The following is a 27,585-nucleotide window of genomic DNA, read 5'->3' on the forward strand; positions in this document are numbered from 1 at the left end:
GAGATCAAGAGTCTCATCATCCTCTTTATTTCATAGACTTCACGAAGATTAAACACAGAAAATAAATGACAATTCGAATTTGAGTCACCAGCATTTAGTAAATATTTATTTAATATGTATTTTTAAACCCTCAAGAAATATAAAAAAGGAATCAACATCACCACTACCCTACCACCATGATTATAATTTCAATATTTATATCTCTGAAAATAAAAATGCTAACTACACAAAAGCCATTGGTTGAATCCAAAGAAAATCAAGCTTTGGGTCAAATCAACATCATTGTGTTCAGCTGACCCTACTCATTACCCTACTATTTAATGATGATGATAGTACTAAGATAGTGCTTTAAATTTTGTAAAGCACTCTACAAATGTTATCTCATCTTGAAAACAATTCTGGGAGACAGATGATGTTTTCCTTATTTTACAGAAGGGGAATTGATGCAGAAAGAAGTTAAGTGATTTCCCCACTTCATATTTGAGTCAAATTTGAACTCACATCTTCTAGATTCCCATCTAGTGCTCCATTCACTGAATTATGTAACCACAAAGCAACCCCGAGTGAATGAATTTGTTGACAAGAGATCATTATCAATTCATAGCTTGGTGAACAGAGAAGTTAAAAGAGAAACTAAATAAGAGGAATAGCTAAGATGGATAATGTAGCTAATATCAGAGCAAATTTTAGGGGTGGGGGACAGAAAAGCAGATTGAGATCTGGAATAAACTTGAGGGGTCATTCTGGTCCATTGATTTTCCTTACTTATATCCTCCTTTTTCCTCATTTTAATATTGAAGAAACAAGATAAGTTGTGACTAATTCATAGTCACATATCTAGTTTCAGAGGCAATATTTGAATCCAGACTCTTAGACTTAGGAGCTGCCTATTTCATTGAGAACACTGGTTCTAGAGTTAGGGAACTTAGATTCAAGTCTCATCTCCTATGGATGAGTTATTCAATATTTACAAGATGAAGGAACTGAATTAGATGATCCCTGAAGTAACTTCACCCTATAAATCTGTGAACTTATGACTAAAGCCAATAAGTTCTTCACTACACATTGCAGCCTCCCCAATATACTTTTGGATCATCACCATCATTATTAAACATTTAAGGAGAACTACAAAAGTTGAAAGAAAACTAATGAGTTCCTAAACTGATGATAGTACTTGGACATGTGTTATCACTCTATCCATTTTTCAAAGCAACTCATTTCAATCAACATTTATTGTTTATATCTTCTGTGCAGGAAGCTGTGCCCTGAACTGGAGATACAAGAGAGAAAAGCAAACCATTTTAGCCAGCAAGAACATGATCATCCTCTCAAGGTATAAATTTGGAGGATCAAATATTTCAGACCCTTTTCATTAAAGAAGGTGCCCACTAATTCCTTCCACAATCTACAAAGTAAAATATATAGGAAGGATTTTTTTTCTCCAAAGTGTAACCTGATCAGACAGCTATTTATTGTTTGCACCAGTCAGTCTTTTTTTGAGTGTGTTATTTATTTGAGAGAAATGTTTTCCTTTTCAAGCCATGGGCCAGGCCATTTGTTTTCTCACTTGGTGTTCTTTTTGCCTCAAGTCGTCCCTAACGACTGCCATCTTTTAGATTATTCTCCTTAAGAAGCATGACTTCCTCCTCCCCTCTACTGTCGTCATGATCACCACCATCACCAAACACCAGCATGTAGCACAGATTGCGGCCTAAGTTCTTGGAGAGAAGCCAGTGCATTTGTCAGGAATTGAAAAGTTTTGGAGCTGGTTCGCAGAGTTTCTGGTACACAAAGTGTTGGCTTGGAAGCATGGTGAGCATTAAATGGGATGTTAATTTTTGTGACTATTTCCCCCATGGATGTAGCTTGTGGTCACTGAGCAATTTAGCAATCACCATGTGGTCTGTTGGACACACAGTCTGGGTGAAGTTCAAGAAATTAGCACCAAGTCAGCAGAGAAAAAACGAGGCCCCCAATTAGTATTTGCTTGCTTTTCCTGTGTCACTTTTGCTTCCCCTGGGATGTTTGTATCTCCGTTCAAACTTAAGGCTCAATTATATGCCTGAGATTTGTACCCTACTTATTCTTTCATATTTCTAGTCTCTTATTTTAGGATGTAGATGCAAGACCCACATGTCTATAGATATTTTCTGATTATGGAAGAGGGGAGGGAAACTTCCAAGTTCAGGTGCCTATGGAAGGAAGATTGTCTAATTTCAAATTTTTTTTTTTTTTTGTGATCAGTACTTGAAAAATGGGAAACGGGTTAGAAACAAAAGTGATGCTGATTTCTCCTGAAGACAATAAAATAGCATTAAGGTCATCAATGGAATATGCAGAAAATAGCAGCCTCCCCCCCCCCAAAAGTATTGGCATTTAAATGAGAATCCAATTCAACACATATTAATGCTCACTGCAGGTTAAAAAAAATGTTTTCATGGTTGGGGATACAAGAACAAAAATTAAAAGACCCTAGTCTCACAGAGTCTCCATTATACTGCTTTAATAAACTGCAAAGAATATATAAAAATCTGAAATGGAAGAACATCATTTTTTGTGTATGATACTGTATATGGTAGAATACTTTTATATCCATTTGGCACAGCAATTGTGTGAAGACAAACAGTCAAATGATGTATGTCATCCAAGGGAGGAAATTGAAGCACAGAGCAGCAAAAAATGACTCCTTAAGGCTATATAGTAACAAGACAAAGACCAGAACCCCAGGCTTCCTAAATGGTTCCATTTCCATACATGTATTCAAAGGAGAGTTTAAAGAAGACCATAGTCTTTCACTCTGTCCCATCAGAAAACAACCTGTCTAGAAATGGGTATGCTCTCTTACTCTTGCTCAAGTAAAATGATTTGAATGTCTCTTGATACTTCTTGAAAATTCAGTGACAAATCCATTGGAAATCCTCCATGTGTACAGTAAAAATCATCACTGACAAATTGATTTATTGGTTGTGATCCAATGAGTGGGTATGATGTTGTGTGAAACAATTTGACTTATGGAACCAGGTATGCTGGAACCAGCTCAATACTTTGACAAGAGCCAATTGTTATATTTTCAAGATGATCATTGACACCTTGGAATTCAGCAAGCACCACAAATCTGAGTTGATTTATTGTTCCATTGATTGTCTAGGTCTAAGAAAGTGTTGTAGAAAATGTTAATGATGTATAGGTTATACCTAAAAGGATGTCATATGTACTTTACCCACCAATCTACCTTTGATAAAAGAGCTGGTTGTTAAACCTTTATCAAAAGCTCCCTGCATGTATATGCATAGAGAAAATACGTATACATATTTCACATCAATATAGAATTTAAAGTGTTATAATGTACTTTATATATATATATGTATAAATATATATATATATATATATATATATATATGAATTCATTTGATGCTTATAATAATCCTGAGAGCTAGATGCTATTTTAACTCCAATGTACAGATGAAAAAACCTAAGACAGAAAGGTAATAACTTTCTCAGAATCTCAAATGTCTGAGGCAAGATTTGAATCTTAGTTTTCTGACTCTGGCTTTAAAGTTCTACTCATCATATCTTACTTTTTTCATGTATAGATAACAGATATGCTAAAATACATGTAGAGTTATACATAGATGTAGCATCTATTGTATGTATGAATAGTGTATATATATATGTGTGTATATAGCGCATATGTCAACTATATACATGTAATTTTATATATATAACTCTAAATGTATATTGGCATATCTGTTGTCTGCACATAAAAACAAAAATAACATGGTATAGATAGATGATAATTATACAGATACATAGATGATTGATTGATAGATAATAGATATCTATTATTTTAGACATGATAGATCTATAGATAGATGATGGATATCTTTAGGTAAGTAGATAAATGATAGATGAATAGACAGATAGATAGATAGATAGACAGACAAATAAATATATTCATAAAGGTAGAGATAGTGATATAAATGGCAAAATGCTATCTTAGAGTACAGAAAATCTGTTTTAATATACTGACACATACTGGCTGTGAAGTATCAGAATGGTAACTCTTGAGAGTGCTAAATCCAGGATATGTGCCAATCTGTGTTAATAAAGGGTGTTTCCTCATTGGAAGTTTCCTGTACCAATGAAAATATAAATTTAGACCCTCTCTGTGTCTCTTACCTCCCCCCACATAGACATATATGTATATATATATAATATGTATTCATGTTTATAGATAGCTAACATCATTGTCATGTCAGCTGTACCACTAAATGAATTTCCTAAATAATTGAACCCCTTTGAACACCCGAACTTTGATTAATAATGTTCATAGAAATCTTTCTAAAAAGTATTACACAACTTTGCCTTCTTAAGCAGCAAATGCTGAATATAATTAGCCTTTTCTTGATGATCCAATGTCATGATTATGAATATTAGTTATTTTATTCTGTTGTAATATATGATGCCCTTAAGGCAAGTATAATAATAGCTGACATTTGTGAAAGTACTTTAAGGTTTGCAAAGTGCATTATATACATTAGCTTATTTGATCCTCACACCTTTGTGAGGTAAGTGTTACAGATATCACCAGTACATCATAGTTAAGGAAACTGAGGCTGAGTGTTTAAATGATCTATTTAGTTCCCTCAGTAACTGAAGCAGAATTCAAAGCAGATCTTTCTCATTTCAAGTTCAACTGTTCATATATGGACATTACACTTATCCTCATACTGTGCCTACTTGAGTTGTAATTCTTATGCTGAAAATCTTGAGTTAGTCTCCTTTTTTTTTCTGTTCTTTAATCCATCCCTCACGGAATTCCCAAAACATAGATCTATGTTACTTCTTGTTTGACTATCCCAAAATTATCAGTGAGTTTATAGAATAAAATTTAAAACCCTCATCCTGGCATTTAAAGGGCCTGTGCAACTTGGATTCCAGCTTCTTAAAGACCTCTAAAATATGGCTACCAGCTACTTTTCCAAATTGTTTCAATTTTTTTGTCTTTACATACTTTCCATTTCTGTTAAACTGTATTCTTGTCTCCCAGCTCTGTCTTAGTATATAACTATTTCTCCCATGCCTTTAAAAAGCTACTTTCTTGCCTTTCCCTTATATAGTAGCAACTCTTCTTCAAAGCACAGCTTAAGCATTACTTGAATTAATCCTTCCTGATTCTACCAGGTTTTATTTTTGTCTTTGTATACTAAGCATCTAGCAGAGTACTTTGCATTCAATTGGTAATTAAAAATCTGTTGAAATGCACTGATATCAAATCATCATTTTTCTAAATTCCGATAGATATTTCTTATGACACTTCTGTCTTTTTTCTCACTATTTTGTTAGTTCCAATCAGTTGGTTTCTAACTAGTTACTGTCAATAAGTTTACTTCTAGGAATTTCTTCTTCCTTTCTTTTAAAAAAAATTTTTAACAATATTTCATTTTTCCAAATACATGTAAAGATAGTTTTCAATATTCACCTTTGCAAAACATTGTGTTCCAAATGTTTCTCTCTTTTCTCCTCTCCCTCCTCCCCAAGACATCAAGCAATCCAATGTAGATTAAACATGTGCAGTTCTAAACATATTTCCATATTCATTATACTGCACAAGAAAAATCAGATCAAAGGGGAAGGAAAAAAAAAACATGAGAAAAAAACAAGCATTCAAGCAACAACAAGAAGAAAGGTACAAATGTAGTGTCCAGATTAGCTTTCTGTAGGATCTCTGGACAGGCCTTAGTCTTAGGTGAAGTGATGAAGGCAGAAGAGCCACCAAGAGGACGGTCAAGGATGGAGTCTGGAGTCTGGAGTCTGAGATTGAGCTGGAGCTCTGTCTCCAATCCCCTCAGTCCTTAAATATCTCAGTACAATTACATCACTACAGCGCACTGAGCATGTGCCAACTGTAGAACCATTACATCATCATATCACACTAAGTATATGTGAACTAGAGAATCATTATCTCCTCAGTCACACTGAGTAAACACCCTGCTGTAAGTATCCTTGCTTCAAGTATACCTTTCCCAGAGTTCTTCCACTATCTGGGGTCCTACATACAAATATTATGCTTTGATTTACATTCAGTTTCCATAGTTCTCTCTTTGAATGCAGATGGTACTTTCCATCACAAGTCTATTGGAATTGTCTTAAATCACCTCATTGTTGAATCTTGTTACTATGTATAATGTTCTCTTGGTTCTGTTCACTTCACTCAGCATCAGTTTATGTAAGTCTGTCCAGCTTTTCTGAAATAAGCCTGCTCATCATTTCTTATATAACAATATTAATCCATTACATACATCATCATATACCATAATTTATTCAGCTATTTCCCAACTGATGGATATCCACTCAATTTCCAGTTCTTTGCCACTACAAAATCCCTCTACCTTTCTAACTAGCTAGTTCTAATATACCATAGAATATAAAATCTGACTTGTTAGAATTGTGTTCAAACTAAGAGTAAATCACTCTGCTGATATAAAGAAAAGAATACTTCTTAGTTTACTTATTTGATGCCATACTAAATTATCAAAAATGATTTCAAAGAATGAGAAAAAAAATCATAACAAAATTCATCTGGAAGAACAGAAGATTAAAAATATCAAGGGAATTAATGAAAAAAAAATGGAAAGGAAATTAACCAAGCCATTTCAAATCTAAAACTATATTATAAATTGGCAATCATCAATACCATATGGTACTGGCTAAGAAATAGAATGATGGGTCAATAGAAGAGTTAGGCACACAAGAAATAGTACATGACTATAGTAATCTACTGTTTGATAAATCCCAAAATTTCAGCTTCTGGCTTAAGAACTCACTTTTTGAGAAAAAACTACTGGGAAAACTGGACATCTCACACCCTATACCAAGATAAAGCCAAAATGTTAGGAGATCAAAGAATAATTTACTTGTCAGACATATGATAAGGGGAAGCATTTGGGACTGAAAAAGAGATAGAGAACAATATGGAATACAAAATGGATAATTTTGATTACTTTAAAATAAAGTCGTTGTTTATTCACAAACAAAATTAATGCAACCAAGATCAGAAGAAATACAGAAAGCTGGGGTACAATTTTTACAGCCAATGTTTCTGATAAAGGCCTCATTTCTCAAATATATAGAGAACTGAATCAAATTTATAGGAGTACAAGTCATCCCCTAAAGTATATCAATAAGCAGTTATCTTATTAAGAGCTGGTTATTGTCATATAAAAATGCTCTGAATTACTTTTAGAGAAATGCAAATTAAAGCAAGTAAATCATACCTATCAGATTGGCTAAGATGACAAAAAAGTTAAATGATGAATGCTGGAGAAAATGTGGGAACAGTGGAACAATTCATTGTTGGTAGAGCTGTGAATTAATCCAACCATTTTGGAGAACAATTTGGAACAATGCTCAAAGAGTTATAAAACTGTGCATACTCTTTGATCCAGCAATTCCACTACTAGGTCTGTATCCCAAAAAGATTATTAAAAAAGAAAAAGGACACACCAAACAAAAATATTTGTAGCAGTCTTTTTATGGTGGCAAAGAATTGGAAGCTGTGTGGATGCCCATCTATTGGGGAATGGCTAAACAAATTGTGTTTTATGAATATAATCAAATATAATTGTTCTATATGAAATGATGAGCAGTAAAATTTCAGAAAAACCTGGAAAGATTTAAATAAACTGATGCTGACTAAAGTGAATAGAAGCAGGAGAAGAACACTGTATACAATATCAATAATATTGTGCAGTGATCAGCTATTATAGACTTAGCTCTTTATAGTAATATATGATCTATGATAATTCCAAAAAAAAAATTGGTGATGAAAAATTCCATCCACATTCAGAGATAGAACTATGGGGTCTGAATGTTGATTAAAGTATAATATTTTCTCTCTCTCTCTCTCTCTCTCTCTCTCTCTCTCTCTCTCTCTCTCTCTCTTGTGTTTTTCCCCCCACTTCTTCTAATTCTTTCACAATGTGATTGATGTAGAGATATGTTTAGCATGATTGTATATGCAAGCTTTTTTTTCACAATGCTCCCTGTCTTGGGGAGGGGTAGGGAAGGAAGAAACAGGGAAAAATTTGAAACTCAAAATCTTACAAAAATGAATGTTGAAGATAATCTTTACATGTATTTGGGAAAAATATTAAGTGAATTTTTTTTTAAAAAGCAAATCGTTATGATTGATGGCAAGAAGGAACTTCTCCTGAGAAAAATTCATGAGATTCCCTTCCTCCAAGGGCTTTGTGACATCATTTTGTGTGCTTAGAAGGGATTTCTGTTCCCTTTGTTTCTCTGCTGTGTTCCAAATAGCTGAAGTTTTCATAGATGTGGTCTTTGGATAAGCCAAGTGTGCTATTATGTCTTTAATGATATAATAATATATTATATCATTTAAAAAGAGTGAATTACAAATGAGTGGCCTTTTTTTATCTTGAGACTTTTCCTGAAATGGAGTTCTAAATGGGGATGGGATAGGGAGAGAGAATTTCTGGCAGGACAAGATGACAAGGGAATTTTTACTTGTGGTATGTCAAAGAGGAACCTATAGGCACACATCAAAAAGACTTTGCCTCTTTAACAGGGACTTGGGTTTGTGTTCCTGGGAGCTTTGCAGCATTAGTAAAGCAGCATGAAAGAGTTGATTTTCATTTTATATTGTGCTTGTGAGGCATTAACATGATGTTCTAACACTTGTAAATGAATACAGCTCTTGCCTAATCTGTCATTTTAATGCCTTATAGATTTTATTTCACTCAATGCTGTACCAGATTCTCAATAATAATAATCAACTGCTTTGTTGTTCTCTTGCAGAAATTAAATTTCTGCAGTGAGTGTGCAACTAATAAAAGATGTTGCTTGAGGAAACAAAAAATAAATATGATGAATCATAAAAGTTGGGTGGGGGGAGGGGAAATTGTTCATATATGAAAGACAATTACTGAACCAGTGGTAAATTCATCTGATTCTCCAATTGTCAACAGCTTAATAAGACTCACAAAGGTTTCAGCGATAGTCATTATGTCTACAATCACTAACACAATGGGACCAGTTGTCTCCCTACTTTTTGCTTAGGGGGAAAGATAGTAAAGGAACCATTTTTCCCTTTTTATTCTTGAAAAACTTTGCTTAGCATGACCATTTTGTTATTAATATGCACCTTTTATATTTCCCATTGTCCCAATCTATCTGAAAAAGCAACACAGACATCAGATTGTGTGGGGTCAGAGCCCTGGCAAGGATGGGAAGGTGGGCAATCAGTAGTGTGTCTCTACTGAGCTCTTAAGAACATAGAACTTAAAGCAGATAAATGACAGTCAATATCAATCAACTAGTTGATTACCAACTTTGCAAGAGAAAAATTTTCAGTTTGGTCGGTTTTGTTGTCTTTTCAAATACTGAAAAACAAAAAATATAAGGCTGAAGTTCTGATAGAGGGAGGGAGAGGAGGGAAGAAGGAAGAAAGAGAGACAGAAAGGGAAGGAGAGGAAAGAATAAAAAGAAAAGCAGAGAGAGAGAGAGAGAGAGAGAGAGAGAGACAGAGAGACAGAGAGACAAAGGATGGAGACAGAGACAGAAAGAGAAGAGACGCACAGAAAGAGACAAAGAGAGAAACCAAAAGAGACAGAGGCACATAAAGAGAAAAAGAGACAGAAAGTCAAAGAGAGAAACACACACACACACACAGAAACAGACAAACAGAGACAGAAGCAGAAAGAGACAGAGATAGAGATGAAGAAACAAAAAGAGAAAGAGAAAAACCAAAGAAGCCAGAAACACAGAAAAAAACAGAGACAGAGAAACACAGAGAGAAAGACAAAGAAACAGACAGACAGAGACAATGGCAGGAGAGAGAGAGAGAGAGAGAGAGAGAAAGAGAGAGAGAGACAGAGACACACACACACACAGACAGAGACAGAGAGATGGAGAGAGGAGAGAAATGGGTGCAATGGCAGATGTAAAAAATATTATGGAATATGACATTGATCTCCTACACTGGCCTGTGCCATTCTACCACTATCACTAAAAGTCAAGTAAATCATCAAGCATGAGACTTGCAAGGAGAAATCTTTGTTCATTCACACTATATGATACAAACTGCAAGTAAAATGTCTGTGCCTTTGTTCCAATGATAACTATTTGTTCTTCCTTGAAACATTCATTTTAAATGACCACCTTCCTGCCTCTTTCAATGACTTCAGCATGTGGTTTGCTCTCCTCCAGCCTCTTCTCTCACATTATTCTTTGGGATTTCATGATCTACATTTATAAAAAACCTAACACCCCAGCTTTTGGTTCCCTCAGTTCCAGTGACAATTTAGATGCCATTTTAGTCCTCTACCAAGGTGACCATATATTAATTAGATCATCATTTAAAACTTCTTTAGTTTTAGGATCTTAAATTTTGGAATTTGAATTTCTAAGAATAATTTATCTTTTTAAAAAAGTCTTCTGCACACCTTAATGCTTTTCATATCCTATCTTCATCCTGATCACAAAGTTCTGGATTCATTGACTTTTTTTCCCAACCTGGATTATAGCTTAATCTTTTCTCGCATGCTACCTATCCCCTTCCTACACACCTGATCATTCTCTAACCTTGGATAATATCTATTTCCACTTCTGTCTGATTCAATTCCCATACTATTAAGTATTTCAGGAAGACATCACAGAACCAAAATATGAAAAGATGATAAAAATAAATTAAGATAAATCATATTTCTCCGACAATTATTTCAACAAAGATCAAAGAAGAATATTAAACTGAGTAGTTATCAGGAAATGGGATGATAAAACACAGGGCATTTTTCCAGCTCAGGTTAGCACAGTGAGATAATCAGATGCCTGAAAACACTAGGGAATAGGATAGCCAGGAAAGCCTGTAGAGACCTGTGGAGCACATGTTCAGGACTAGCACCCACAGCAGTATTGTTGTTGTTCAGTTGTTTCAGTCATGTTCCCAAAGCTTTGTGATCTTATTTGGCATTTTCTTTGCAAAGATACTGAAGTAGTTTGCCATTTCTTTTTCCAGATGATTTTATAGATGTGAAAGAACTGAAGCAAACAAAATTAAGTGACTTTCCCAGAGTCAGACATCTAATCTGTCTGAGACCAGATTTGAACTCAGGAAGATAAGTTTTCTTGACTTCAAGCTTGACACCCTATCCATTGTACCATTTTGCTGCCTCTAGGATAGTAAAATAGGGTATGCCGAATTGGCTAAAATAGTAGCTGTGCCATTCTGATCTTTGTACTGGGGTCTGAACCTAGAACCTGTAGCTTGCATCTATATAATAGCCATGAAATGAAGCCCATTGATGAATCTGAAATTCTGTTAATATGAACATTCAGAGTCTTCCAGCTAAATTATGGGGGTGGGGCACTATTTCCTAGAACACTAATCAGCAGCAAACCTGCAGTTGTGTAACCCAGAGCTAAACTCCGTTCTGAGCTAGTAAAATTCAAACTGGAAAATTAATCTTCACCTTAGATGACCACTTAGAAAACATGTTGGTCTGAAGCGCCCATGAGATGCTTGAAGAACACAGTTCTCCATATCAAAAAAAAAGTACTAGCATGAATTGCAAATAATTTAGATAACCACTATACAAGATCTTACCATTATCCCCAGAAGCTGGTTTAAGCCTAACCCTAACATATAATCTTAATTACTAAATTGAGAAGAAATTTTAAAAAGTTTTGTTTGTATTTGAATGATGCTATGAGTGAAAGGATAATTGTAGAGGGAAGAAGTAGAATGAGAACCTTATCCATATAACTGACTCCTTGAATATTAGAATGAACCAAATAAAAGTTGAGTCCATGATACAAAAAAAAATATTTCAAACCAAAAAACTGAGAGAAGTAAAAAGATAATGTAGTAAATCTGAGTATATATACATATGCATATATATGTCTATCGGTGTACATGTACACACATATACCCTGAAAAGCAGGATAAGGAGAAAATACATAAGAAATGATTGGATTACTTGAAATCTAAAAAGAGTCTAGATATCACATTTCAAGAAATTATAAATAAAAATTGCTAAGATCTATGAAAAACTATGGATTAAGTAAAAAATAGAAATAATTTACTAGTTACCTTTTAAAAGAAACTCCAAAAATAAAAATCCTGAGAATGCCAAAACTAAGATCCAGAGCTTCCACTCCAAAAGGGGGAAAAAATTTCGATTAACCAGAATGTTACAGAATGTTATTAAATCAGTCCACTGAGAATGCATGCTCCTTATCCTGTTAAACCTTAAATAACAGGTTAATACATTTTAATTTATCATACACACACACACACACACACACACACACACACATATATATATATATATATACCTATACATACATATATACATATGTGTATGTAAGTGCTTGTTCTGGGTCAAGCATTGTCTTCAGTGCTAAGGAGACAGACAGGCAAGACAATCCCTACCCTGAAGGAGTTACATTCTAATGAGGGGAGATAGCATATATAGGAGTATTAGAAAACTGTTTAGGTAGGAGAAGCAGAGGAAAGAAAGGATACCTTTGCAGGGAAATGTGACAAGCAAGGAGGAGGTGGAGTCAGGGAATAGTCTAGATGAAAGTAACAAAATATGAGTGGGAGTCCTTCTTAAAATGGTGGTCCCATTATTATCACCAGCTTTTTGTAAGGGTGAAAAAATTCAATCCAATATTAGGCTACATATTTACATGAGGAAAATAAAATAATTCCCAGTTTTCCTGTCTCTGTCAATTAATGTTTTTGTTGTTCAGTCACATCCAGCTCTTTTTCATTGTGAGTCACCAAAGCCTACAGGCTCACTTCTAGGCACTTCTTCTTGGAAGGTGCTTTACTAACCTAAATGCTATCAAATAGAATGTCCATTATTCTCCTTATATATCCAAAATTTTCTCTGTACCTTTACTCATTCCTCCTGTCAGGACAGAAATCTGTATATACATACATTGTGTTTGTGTGTGTAATTTTACTGATGGGAAGAAGGAAGAAGAAAGAATGTGTGTGTGTGTGTGTGTGTGTGTGTGTGTGCATTTCTGTGTCTGCACATGCACAAGTATGCATTCACGTGCACAAATCCGTGTGAATGGCTCTCCTTGTTAAGGATAACCCTTTGCCCTTTGGCTTTGATTCAAGTCTCTGCTACCTCCTTTTGGTCCTTCTTTTGCTATCAATCACTCCCTTTCTTTTATATGACTAATCTTTACAGTAATACTATTTTTCTACAAATACAAAATACATGAATGATCCCATTTGGTAAATGTTGCCATTATTATTATTATCATCACCTCATTTTTCTCTTCCTTTCATATAGCGATGGTCCTTTCATAAAGCAAAGGTCACTATCCTGCTATTATTCCTTTACATCCACTGCCCTTTGGACTTTTGCCCAGATCAATAAAGTAACTACTTTTTGCAGCTGAATAAAAGCATTGGCTATAAACTCAGCTTCCCGAGGCTGGCTGAAAGCTTCCTTGGTACAAGGCCAATAGTAGACAGGACAAGAGTGATCCTCTGTAATGCTTCTGTTCCCACATGATTTTGATCTTCTCAGTCCAACTACAATGCTTTGAAAGATTTTGTTCCATGTAGCTTAGAAACTTAAAATATTTAGAAAGTTGACATTTATTTTTTAAAAATGTTAAGTTTTTGTGAATTAGTGTTATGTCTAAGAGTTTGGGGGATAACAATTCAAGTCTGGTTCAAGTATATTTTGGGATTTAGCTCTCCACAATTCTTTTCATCACTATCTTACTCATTGTCATTATTATGATCAATAGTAGCTCTGGTAATATTAGTACTATTATTGACATTAGGAATTTAATCTTTTTCTCTTTGGATCCCCAAGGATCCCCTGTTTGAACTCTTCTATGCTCTTAGTCATTTTCTGACATGGACTTATTATTTGTGTACATGTCTCATCTGGAAGCAAGGGGCTATGCCATTATTTATCTTTGTATTGCTTTCTCTGAGACCATGTTTTGTACATAGTTTGTACATGATAAACATTTATTGAATTACTCCATCAAGATCAAAAATCCATGAAGGGTTTTTCTTCAATCCTTCCAGGGTCCTCAGAGATAATTTATTGTGGATCCACTTGGAATTCCACTTGGAAGGTACTCAAAGGATGGAAAAATGGTAGCACCAAGAGAATGTCAGTGTTTTATATTTTGACAGCCAACCATGATTTCAGAGTTCTTTCTGGATCCTATGAAATTATTTAAACATGCATACCTAGGAGATTCTGTTTGCTTATTTTTTTTTTAAATGATGGTCATAAGGTAGTGCAGCTGGCACTTAGCCCACAGGGAGTACTTAACCAAGAGTTATCACAATTTCACTAATTAAATATGTCTGCTAAGAGTGTTAAAAATGTCCAATGAAGGTGTGGGAACCCTGTATTTATTATGACTGTAAAAGGTGGGGCTTTCATCTTTGTCAGAGAAGTCATCTGATCAAACGTGATTTTTTTTTTTCAAGAAAATGGGGAGGAAAAGTTCTTCACGGATTACCATTTTGTAGTGCTTGCTGCCCAATGTATATTTCCACAGCATATCTTCTCGCTCAAGTACCCCATTCAGTCAGTGTTCAGTTTATAGACTTTTTATTTAGACCTTTTATTTTTCATTTAAAGAGGGGAAAAAAGAATTTGCCCAGTCAAAATGAGCTTTTCATCAAACTTGTCTCTTTCAATTCTTTGCCATGTTTACTTAAATCCTGAATTCACTTGCTCAGTGTTCTGAAATCAACCCCGAAATCCCATCCAAAGAGGGTTGGTTTTTAAAGTGGGTATTATTTTATCTAATAAGGAATTTGCATCTCCCCTTTAATAACACAGATCTTGTCCAAGATATTTGATAATTAATTTTTTTCCAATTCTATGGCAGGGAATTCTGGTCAACAAACTTTAGAGGGATGAGAAATTCACCTAGGATTAGTAAATCCAAAGACTTTCAGCTGATAGTGCCTGAATGATCAGATGCCTTCATTAGTTAAAGATTATTTCTCAAAAGTAACTAAAACTTGATAAGCATAATGGTACTCAGTGTGACTGGACCAGATCCCATAGAGTGAGAGTGCTTTGTGCCTGAGATTCATGAGTGGCATCATAGTCAACATAAGACAAACAGAAAAAGAAAAAAGATCTGGTCATTAGGGGACAAGTACAGTGATGTAGGGGATAGAGTGCCAGACCTGAAATCTTGAAGACCTTGGTTCAAATGTGCCTTCAGACATTTAGAAGCTGTATAAGTCTGGGCAAGTCACGTTCCTCATTTTCATTATTTTACAGATGTAAAAAAAAAATCAGTAAAATAAGCTAGAGAGGGAAAGGATAAAACATTTCAAATATAGTCAAAAAGAGCTAGATATGATTGAACAACAGAAACATTAATTGAATGAGCCAGGCAAACTGGGAATTATTTTATTTTGGCCTCATGTAAATATGTAGGTTAATATGGGACTGAATTTTTTCACTCTCCTAAAAGCTAGTGACAATGATGAAATAATAATAATAATAATAATAATTAATAATAATGATAAGAACTAACATTTATATAGTACTTACTATGTCCCAGGCACTGTGCTGAGTAATTTATAATAGTTATTGTATTTGATTCTTACAGTAATATTGGGAAGTAGGTGCTGTTATTTTTTCCCATATTATAAATGAAGAAATTGAGTCAAATACAAGGAGAAATAATTTGTCCACCTAGTGTCTAAGGTAGGATTTGAACCAAGATCTTTAACAGCCTAACTATTGCTTTCCTTAACTGAAACTGTTTATCTGTTCTCCAAAGTGCCCTACATATCTAAATTATTCATGACCTTATTATATGATATCTTAGTAACTGTCAAGGACTCTTCCCACAACAACCTTGTGGGGTAACTGGTGCAATTAATATGAAAAAACATTTGAAAGTTGGAAATAAGAGGTTAAGGGATTGGTCTACCATCACACTACTTGTAAAATGCTTCAGATTCCACGACACAATAGTGCCTCTAGTGACAAGGAATGCTTGCCTTAGTCATTTGCAGGAACAATTTGCAGGAATATGAAAAAGCAACAAAAGACTTCCAGATTTGAGCTGAAGATTTTTGGCTGCTACAATATAGATAACTCATACATGCTTTTTACAAGAAGACTTTTTTGATCTGCCTCATCTCCCACAAATACTTAGGTAGTCTCTTCCCAACTAATGTATTAACCTAACTTGTGTTTATTTGTATTTTTCTCTACGTATTTATTCTGCAAAAACCTGTAAATATACTTGTTTTCTCAAGTGTTAGAATATAAGTTATTTGAAAGCAGGGATTGCTTTATCCTTTGCTTTTATATCCCCACCTTATTTTGTAGGTGCATAACAAATGCTTGCTTGTTTGATTGATTGATAGATTGAGGGTTCCTTAAGCTTGGGTTCAGATCTGGCCTCTGAAACTTACTAGCTTTGCGGTGGTCATTAAAACCATTTGGTACTGGCTAAGAAATAGAGAAGTGGATCAGTGGAATAGATTAGATTCACAGAACAAAATAGCCAAAGAGTATAACAATCTAGTATTTGACAAACCCAAAGGCCCCACTTTTTGGGATAAGAATTCACTATCTGACAAAAACTTCTGGCAAAATTAGAAACTGGTATGACAGAAAGTAGGCATAGACCCACACCTAACACCATATACCAAGATAAAGTCAAAATGAGCTCATGATCTCGACGTAAAGAATGATACTATCAACAAATTAGAAGAACATAGGATAGTTTACCTCTCAAATCTTTGGAGGAGGAAGGAATTTGTGACCAAAGAAGAACAAGAAATCATTATTGATCATAAAATAGATAATTTTGACTATATTAAGTTAAAAAGCTTTTGTACAAACAACACTAATGCAGACAAGATTAGAAAGGAAGCAATAAATTAGGAAAACATGTTTACATCCAAAGGATCTGATAAAGGTCTCATTTCTAAAATATACAGAGAATTGACTCTAATTTATAATAGCTCAAGCCATTCTCCAGTTGATAAATGATCAAAGGATATGAACAGACAATTTTCAGATGATGAAATTGAAACTATTTCTACTCATATGAAAGGGTGTTCCGAATCACTATTGATCAGAGAAATGTAAATTAAGACAACTCTGAGATACCACTACATACCTGTCAGATTGGCTAAGATAACAGGAAAAGATAATGACGAATGTTGGAGGGTATTGGGGAAACTGGGGCACTGATTCATTGTTGGTGGAGTTGTGAATGGATCCAACCATTCTGGAGAACAATTTGGAACTATGCTCAAAAAGTTATCAAACTGCATACTCTTTGATGCAACAGTGTTTTTACTGGGATTATATCTCAAAGAGATCTTAAAAGAGGAAAAGAGACCCACATGTACGAAAATGTTTGTGGCAGACCTTTTTGTAGTGGCAAGAAATTGGAAACTGAGTGGGTGCCCATCATTTGGAGAATGGCTGGATAAGTTATGGTATATGAATGTTATGGAATACTATTATTCAATAAGAAATGACCAGCAGGATGATTTCAGAGAGGGTTGGAGAGACTTACATGAACTGATGCTAAGTAAAAATGAGCAGAACCAGGAGATCATTATACATGGCAACAAGAAAACTATACAAAGATCAATTCTGATGGATGTGGCTCTCTTCAACATTGAGATGATTCAAACCCAGTTCTACTTGCTCATTGATGAAGAGAGCCATATACCCCCAGAGAGACAACCATGGGAACAGAGTGTGGAACACAGCGTAGCATTCTCACTCTCTTTGTTGTTATTTGTTTGCATTTTGTTTTCTTTCTCGGTTTTTCTTTTTCTTCCTTCTTGATCTGATTTTTCTTGTGCAGCAAGATAACTGTATAAATATGTATACATATATTGGATGTAACATATATTTCAACGTATTTAATAGATATTAGAGTACCTGCTAGCTAGGGGAGGGAGTATAGGTAAGGAGGGGAAAATTTGTAACAAAAGATTATGCAAGGGTCAATGGTGAAAAAATTACCCATGCATATACTTTGTAAATAAAAAGCTTTAATTAATTAAAATAAAAAAGAAACTTACTAGCTTTAGAATCTAGGGTAAGACATTCTTTGAAAATTTCTTTCTTTCTTTTTTTTAATTAAAAAAATAAGCTTTATTGATGCTCTTTTTTTGTGTTTGTTTGTTTTGAATCTCTTTCCTTGTAACAGGAATGATCAGATTAGCAAGAAAAATTTAAGACATTGGCTATGTCTGAGACTGTACTTCAATCTTTATTTCTAGTCTATCACTTCTCTCTCAAAATATATGAGCATGTAACTAAAAGTGAAGAAATAAAAACTCTTAAATAACCATATATTTTTTAAAAGCCCTTTACCTTCAAATCACTAAAAATTAGAGCAATTTAACACTCTTGAGTGTGAGAGAAGTGAAGTATTGTACCCCAAATCCCAAGATGATAGATTAGAAATAAAAGGGTCCTCAGAAACTGTCTAGTCCAACCTCCTTAAAATATTAAGAGCACCTGCTCTAAATACATCCCATCACGTCTATTATTAAAAAAAAAAATTGGTATCTAGAATTAAATGCAATACTTAAATTGTAGTAGGATTAGGACAAAATTTTCGAATATAACATTCTTTTTACTATAAATTACTTAAACTTTATCTCAATTTTTACTTCTATACATAAGTGAATTACAATTAAAATACTCACCTACTTTACAGAGTTATCATGAGGATCAAGTATGCTAATATTTGTGAGAAAAATTTCCAACTCTAAATCTTACCCTATGATTCCTTAAGCAGAAATTCACCTGATCTTTGTACTCAGAAGAGTATTAGATCTGGGAAACTGCTATATAGTTATCTGTAGGTCTTACTAAAAACATATTGTTTCTTTATTCACTGTTAGATCAGAGGTAATTTCAAAGGGAAATGTAATGGGTTGAAGCTCGAGTTGATGCACTGAGGTCCCAAGCACGTGAGGCTAAATAGCAATTGGACAATACTCTAATTAATTAATTAATATATGCTTGGAGAAAGGATGGCCCCGCCCACTCTCTGTGCAAGTTTTGATGTGTTGTATAGGAAATGACATAGAGACGATTTTGGTGGGTGGAGAGAGAGAGGGAGAGAGATTGAAGGTCGGTTCCTGTCGCCACTGCTCTCACTTCCTATTGCCATCCCCCTTCACCTCCACAAAGAATAAAGATCGAGGATTTTCCCTTAACCTAAATTTCTGACTCTGGCTGATTTTAAAATACATGGTCATCACAGGGAAACAAAGGTAATCCTGTTAATTATTTTGTAAGGATTAGAGAAAGACTTAGGGTGATGATAATAGAATGTATTGGTCATTGCTATCAACATTTGATTATTATTTTGAAACCAAGGATAACATGAAAAACTGAAGTCCACAAATAATCCAAACCTAATTCATTTAACCCAGACAAACTAATAATTCAAAATTTGCTTCCTGCCTTAGGCCCAGCATAACCCTTTGTACTTAGGGAGATACTTAAATGCTTATTGAATTAAATTGAATTTTCGTTGATCCTATTTCCAGATCTCAGAGTATTACCACCATTCAATCTGAGTGCAAGATGAAGCATAGGGTCTAGATAATTTGCAGACTGAGTTAAATAACCAGTCCTTAATTAGTGGGGTTCTGTTTTTCCTTTCAGCAAGTCTCACATACACTGGGCAAAGATGGAAGCACATGAAGGCACAATGAATAGAGCTTTAGGTAAAAATAATAATCTGAACCAATATACTATTTACAGTGTGACCTTTGGCAAATCACTTAATGTCTATTTGTTTCTATTTCCTCCCCTGTAAAATAAAAATAATGATAATAGCATCTACCTTCCAAATGAGATCATATTCATAAATTAAGTAGTTTACATAGTAGACCCTATATAAATGCATATTTCTTTCCCTTCTTGTGTGACAAAAAAAAAACCTCAGCACAAAGGAGATTTTTGCATAACTGAAACTGGAATACTTGGAATTTTCACTTTTTTTGGAATCCTATTTATAGCCTTGAGTTCATGATATACACAAAGATATAATCATTTTCCTGTCCTAACTTCACAATAAGGACTGCCTATAGGTACAGATGCAGTTACTTCTAAATGTTCCATCTGTTGAGTTTTGGGGTCAATATTTCAGAGATGGAAACAAACACACCTATTTGGTTACCTTCTTTTTTCTCAAAAGAACTTTTCTTGGGGGTGGAGGTGAGGATTAGTTTATCAGAGCTCACTGTCCATTCACTGGATTTATGTCAAGTAGGGCATTATTGGGGATCCATGATTCCATGAAAACAACCAGTACTCAAACTGACAAGTTACCAGAGAAATGATACAGAATTAGAGTTTGGGAAGCCTATATCTGTCAGGAGATAGCCTGGGACTGAGATGCTTTGAAATAGGGATTTATTCCAATGACCCTCAGTGGTAAATCTCCCTATTAAATTTACCATCACTCATGCTTGGGGCCAGGAAGCAAAAGAATTGAATCTCTTTTGTCCAATGTTTTCTTCTTCCCACCTAGCCTAAATTCTGACTCTAGCTTCTTTGTGGGATGCAAGTGAAAGGGTGCACTTCCTGTGGCTTGAGATCGTTCCTAAATGGAGCCGAGCATGCAATTGCCGTCTATAATTCATGCTTCTAAAAATTAAAAATGGCTACTGGTTATTGTTCTGTCGCTACACGTTATAACTGCAGGTTTTAAAAATGAAAAACCATTAAAAAGGGCCTTTGTGTGCATGTAATAGCATATGTAATAGACATGCAGCATGTATATACAATAGGGTGGAGGGGAGAAAGGCAGTGGATATAACATAGGGAGGAATGATATAAATTTGTACTATATATCCATTCATCATATCTGTTTGTCTTCTCCAAACTGAAAGTATAGTCTTTAAAACTAGGTATACATTAGCTTTTGAGAAATTAGGAAGCTGTCATCATCTGGGTATAGGGACAAAGTCAAAAGGAGCCTTTAGGAACTACCTACAATAAATCAAGGGTCACTTTAAATAAATTTGTTGGAGCCATTAAATCTCTTTTTCTTTCTGCAAAGCACCCCAAAGATCAGTTCCCAAATGTATCTTTCTGTTGAATCTGTATAAACAAGCATAAATTTTTTTTTTTAAAGTAAAGAATACTGATCAAGAGACACAAGACATACAGTGCTTAATAAATCTTGCCTTCAATTTATTTGTCTAGTATTACAAAGGCAGAGGAGATATCAATTAATATAGGCAAAGAGGACCCATAATTTATAATTAACTGGCAAGTGGTTTGTAACAAACAGCAGCACTGAGTCTAATAGCCAGTAGAAAAATAACTAGTGTTGATTTGTCCCTCGGCAAATTAATAGAGTGCTTATCAATGACAGGGTTACATAAAACTGCTAAATAAATAATCATCAGTGAGTTAGAGTGAAGTCGATCTTTAACAAGCTTAATCTGAACCTCTTGACATCTGTAGACTATGAAGAGATTAAATGGTAAGAAAGAGAAGCTCCAGCATACACATTGTAAGCATGCTCAGTAACTGTACAGAATCATGTTCTTAGGTAATGAGAAATAAGGAAACATTTTTATTACAAAATTACATTGAAAAATGATTTTCATTATAATTAGAGTGAAAATTATAAAAGATATATCAAAGAAATGCTGAATTGGAATTCACCAGATGAGAATTTCACTACATCTCTTAACAATGAAAACACATAATTTTCATCAGTTTTGATATATTTTTGCTCGTTTTGTTCTCTTTTATTACTCACCTTTGTACATGCCATACATGCCAACTCGTATGTCACCAGAGCTTCATCTGAGAGCTTATTTTGGTGATTATGGTTTCATTACAGTAAAGAATTAGTCACATGCCCCACTTTCAAAGGAGTTCCCCCCTCCCAATGTTTCTAATGTTTGCATTCCTGAATGTTATTATGAACTATAACAGTTTTCAATGCTTGTGCTTCCTTCAGTTAGTGCTAATGGAAGTTGATGGGATTGTCAAATATCTTGGGTTGGAAATCTCTACTGAGGGGGAAAAAAAAGGGTAAATAATTTACTTTTTTAAATAAGGGGATTAACTCTTGAAGACCATAAAGATCCAGTTCCTTTAATCCTCTCTTAAATGTAAATCTCGAAGGGTAGATTCAAACAGAGAATACTTTACCAGTAGCACCAAGCCCTATTGGGTTTCTAGTGAAAAAAATATTCTGAGTTTCATGAGGTTATATAAATTTAGTACTTAGTATCCATCCTCCCCACCCCATGGGGATGATCTGTTATGTAGTCTGGTTAATTTGTCTGGTTATTTAGCTGGTTAATAAATGCTTATTGACTGTTACCAGTCCTTCGGAACTTTTTGGGTAGAAATCCTTTCCAAAAAATGCAGTTCTACAAACTTAGAGAATTGCCTAGTGCCATTGGGAGGTTCAATATCATGTCTTTATTTATGTTATAAAGTTAATAGGTATCAGAGATAACATTTCAACCTTTGTTTTCCTGACTCTAAAGTTTTTTTTTTTTTTTTTTTTTTTTTCCATACATTTAAGTTCATTATGTCTCTGTACTTGTGGCAGAAAGGGAGGAGTACTATAATTACTGCTCCATTTTACAGAAAAAAGGTAAAAGCTCAGAGGCAATCAATGACTCACAGTCATGAAACTAATATCAGAAATATGATTTGAGATAAGTCTTCACTTTTCCATGTCTTGTACAACAAGTCCATTCCACCATGCTGACCTTTTAAATCAGGAAATATATTCATTCATACCTGTGGTGATTAGGATAAGTCTTGTTCAACTGGATCAACTTGATGAAACTATAGTGCATGAACCATTGTTAGAAAGGAGTACCTTTCAGGGAGTTTTATATGTCCTGGGGAATGGCAAGGACAACGCAGGGATTGTCTGATTGGTCCTTAAGTTCTGAGGTTGGATCAATGATAATTTCCAAGAACCTAGACTCTTGTTGAAGTGATCTTCCTCATGTGTATTATTTAAAAATGACTATGGAAATGCCTTCATGTGTTTTTTTTTTCCCTTTAAATTAAATCCATTTCCCCATATTTGTACTTGGAAAAGAGGAAAAGGAGATTTTTATTATTTTTCTACTTGTGTCCTTTCCCCCCAGCAGCAAAAGTAAATTTCAGAGTCTCAGTAGCAGTGGGAGACCTTCTAACAAATGAATTTGTAGTTTCTAAACCTTGAGGTCCTGGTTTCCTTTGGTTTTTCTGATCTGATTCTGAGTACAGGTTAATAATTGACAATCTGGAGAAATAGAGGTTATATTAGTGCAAGATACCTTGCAAAGTGAAGTGAAGCCACTTCATATTAAGATTGGTTTGAAATTAATAATTAATATTAATTAGTAACATGATAATATATAAATATTATAAAATTTATATTAATTTAGTTAATAGCAATAAATTAATAATTAATTATACTTGTTACCCCTGATAAGTGGTACAGGTGGAAAAATGAAGCAACAAGCATTTCCTCAATACTTGCTATTTGTCAGGCTCTTGGCTAAATGTTGGGGATATCAAGACAAAAGTAAAACACATCCTGTCCTAAAGAAGTTTATTCTAATAGAATTACAACATATACATAGACATACAGATAGGGAACTTAAGTAAGGAAATGGATAAATTATGGTTAGAATATTTTGTAAACACTTTTGTAATAGTTTAGTCATTTTCTTTGTGTCTGACTGTATACCATTGGGGCTTTTCTTGGCAAGTATACTGACATGGCTTGTCATTTTCTTCTCCAACTCATTTTAGTGATGGGGAAACTCAAACAAACAGGGTGAAGTGACTTATTCAGAGTCATACAGCTACTAGTGTTTGAGGCTACATTTGAACTCAAATATTTCTGACTTTAAAGCTGACATTTTATCCATTGTCTCATCTCCCTGGCCCCCCATTAAAAGCTTACTTTAGTTCTAAAAATTAGAAATACAAATAAAAACACACTAGACATTTCTCTCTTCAATGAGCTTACATCCTAATTAGATTCTATTTTTTGCAACATGTAAAGAGAACCTTGGGGTGGGGGTGGGGGGTATGTTCTGTCAGTGGCACAAATAGACATTCAGAGAATACCTGGAACCAACTAAGATAAGACCAATTCTGGGCATTAAAAGCCTGAAATGATTGCAGGGAACAGAGTTTAATTTTCCAAGAGGAAGAAATGAAGAAAATGGCCTCAGTAGAAATAGAAGAACCATTAGCTGTATGACCCTGGGCAAGTCACTTAATCCCAATTGCCTCAGCAAAAAAAAAAAAAAAAAAAAAAAAAAAAAAAAAAAAAAAAAAAAGGAGGAGGAGGAGGAGGAGGAGGAGGAGGAGGAGAAGAACTGGAAATTTTTTATGCCAATCCATAATGTATTGAAACCACAATGAGGAAAATCATGGTGCAGAAAGGATAACTGTTGATAGTGAATATAAGATAATTTTGGAAGGGAATATGCTGGCAGCTGGGGAATCACAAAAGATGTCCTATAGAAAATGGGGCTTGCCTTGAATATTAAGGGAAACCAAGAGAAAGGGATAAATGGTAGGCAAAGAAAATCATCAGTGAAAATATTTGGGATCAGGCAGGGCAATAAGTCTACATCGTAGAATGTGTAGAGAAGAGTAATGTGTCAGAAGGCCAGAAAAATAGGAAGAAGCTTGCTTATGAAAAAGTTTAAATGTCAAACAGTGAGATTCCTATTTGATCCTAGAAGAATAAAGTGCTACTAGAGTTTGTGGAGGACAAGAAAGATGATCAGACCTGCACTTTAGAAAAATCACTTTGGCAGCTATATAGATAATAGATAGGAAAGGTGAAGGGACTGAAGCAGGATGACCAAAGAGGAGAGGTTATGTAAGTAATCTAGGAATGATGTGGTAAGTGAACTGCAATAGCAGCTTTATGAATTAAAGAGAAGAGGGCATAAAAGAAAGATCTTGTGGAGAAAGAAACAAGATTTCATAACTGACAACATATGTAGAGTAAGGGAGAGATGTGCAAGGGATGATACCAAGGATATAAAATGGGACATTTGAAAGAGCATGGTGACTTCAAATGTAATGGAAAAATTCAGAAGATGAGTATAGGTTTTCTTTTTGTGGAGTGGGGGTGGGGGGAGATAATGAGTCTATTTTTGACATGTTGAGTTTGAGATGCTTATAGTTTGGGATATACAATTCAAATGATATAGCAAGTAGTTGGTAATATGAAAATAAAGTTCAGGAGAGAGACTAAAACTGGACATATAGATTAGGAAGTCATCTAAAATAGCTGAGATTTTAACCATTAATTTGGTGGTACTATTCAAGTTACTGAGTAAAAGTGTAGAAAGAAAAAATATAGAGACATAAAATATTTGAAGTGGATATGTAATTATAATAAATGTTTTATATAGATAAATATAACATATATATGTCATTAGTATAGTCTTAAGTAGATAAATGTAGTTTAGATGGCACAATGGATAGAGACTGGACCTGGACTTGGGAGGACCTGAGTTCGAATTTATCCTTAGACACCTACTAGCTATACCAATCTGGGCAAGTTACTTAATCCTATTTGCCTCAGTTTCCTCAGATGAAAATGAACTGGTAAAAGAAATTGCAAACCATTCCAGTACCTTTGGCAAGAAAAGCTCCAATGGGGTTACAAAGAGTCAGACAGGATCAAAATGACTTTAATGGCAATAAAAGTATTTGTGTTTGTGTATGTGTGTGTGTGTGTGTGTGTGTGTGTGTGTGTGTGTGTGTATGTGTGTGTATAAACAAACATAAACATATAGAAATTCATACATATGTGTGTATTTGTGTATGTGCAGAGTTTAAGTAGAATCATAGGTGACAGAGCCCAATATTAATAAGAGAAGATAGAACTATTTAAGTTAAGGGACTTTAATAAGTATTGAGATTAACACCAAGGGTGAATCCAAACCATACGACTTGGCAGCACCTCCCAAAACTTCCCTCAGGGACTCTATACTGGGACAAATGTGATATATGGTGATTCTTAATTGTTGTGACTTTATAAGCCATGGTGATTCTTAATTGTTGTGACTTTATAAACCAACTTTGGAGTCAAGAGGTTCTGAAGTAGGCTTCCACATTGTATTTATATTGGCTGTCTGATGGTGGAAAAAGTCACTTAATATCTCTGTGCTACTAGGTAACTCTCTATAACTGTATTTTAAAGAGCAGGTATAGACTTGCTTTGATAGTTGCAACAGTGCATCAGGAGTTACCTTTGACAATAAAAATCAAAGATGAAGTGTAAAAACAAAAGTAGTTTCCACCTCATAGGAAAATACTTGGGAATTGTAACAACAAATACTATATAAATATTAATTATCATTGAAAATATCATTTTTTATGTTTAGAAGACAGAAAGCACTGAAATGCCTGTTGAATTTACTTTCATTTAATGACTTTAAAATCTTTAGTTTCAATCCCCAACAACATCTTTTCTGACCCGAATTTTCACTGCTCACTGGATTTCATACCATCTTCTTATAGAGCCAAACTTAGCATAAATTGTTCCATGTTGAAAATTGCCCTCCAATTTACTCAAGCAAGGAAGGATAAACATTTATCCAGAGTACTTTGTAACTGTTTTGCAAACATTGTAATCCCAAAATATTCTAATAACCAATTTAAACCTTTCTTTTTCTCATTGCCCTTCACCCCTGCTTGGGATATACAGCTAACCTCCCTGTACAAATGTAAACATCTTGTTGGAATCCTGCTTCTAAAAGTAAGCTATAGATCTCTAAACCTGCTGCTGTTGAATGAACCTGATCAGTTTACTTGTCAGTCTCAGAATCTTTATTTTAGTTATAACATTATCAAATTCAAAATGTCCAATATAGAATTTCAGATGTTTTCTCCAGCAAAAAAATTTCTCCTCTTCCTTTTGGATTCCCTGTTTTTATTAAAAGCACCAGAATTCTTCCAGTTCTTAAATCATTTTTAAACTCCTCAATTTCCTTTACTTCCCATGTTGCCATGGCTTATAAAGTCACAACAATTAAGAATAACCATATATCAAATTTAGGATTCTTTCCAACAACCTGCTGTATGTCCTGATTACATCTGAAACCCATAGTAACCAAATCAGAACTTATCTTTAATTCTTTTAATTTTAATCTTTCTTCCCTATTTCTTCATTGTAATGGTATGCACCAGCTTATACATACTTGAAAGCTTCTTATAATTTTTGGTGCCTTTTTCTTTCAGTTTACATCTCCAATCTTTTGTTAACACTTATTCTTGACATAAGAATCAAATAATTGCCACACTGGGCATACCATGTACAATTTGTTAGTGTGTAGGCTTCCCAATGTGTACATAGTAGCTCCTATTTTTTTTACCACTTAATCTCATCACAGTCTACAGAAGGCAAGAGGTTGAAATTAATTCAATTAAAGATTTGCTTCATTCTAATTCACTGATGAGTGTAGAGAGACAAGAAGCAAGATAAGAAAAGAAAATTTAAAAATACCTACCTGATGGCAATAGGAGTAAGAAGCAG

General features: G+C 34.4%; 1 long non-coding RNA gene across 1 annotated transcript in view; it reads left to right on the top strand.

The window, feature by feature from the left end:
* Window positions 1-829: 829 nt before the first annotated feature.
* Window positions 830-27,585, top strand: part of LOC116421374 — a 128,160-nt gene continuing 101,404 nt past the window's right edge. Inside the window, exon 1 of the long non-coding RNA XR_004231714.1 lies at window positions 830-1,812. This is a non-coding gene — a long non-coding RNA (uncharacterized LOC116421374). The remainder of the gene's footprint in view (window positions 1,813-27,585) is intronic.

The sequence above is a fragment of the Sarcophilus harrisii genome, chromosome 2 (assembly GCF_902635505.1).
Source record: "Sarcophilus harrisii chromosome 2, mSarHar1.11, whole genome shotgun sequence".
Classification (NCBI taxonomy): domain Eukaryota; kingdom Metazoa; phylum Chordata; class Mammalia; order Dasyuromorphia; family Dasyuridae; genus Sarcophilus; species Sarcophilus harrisii.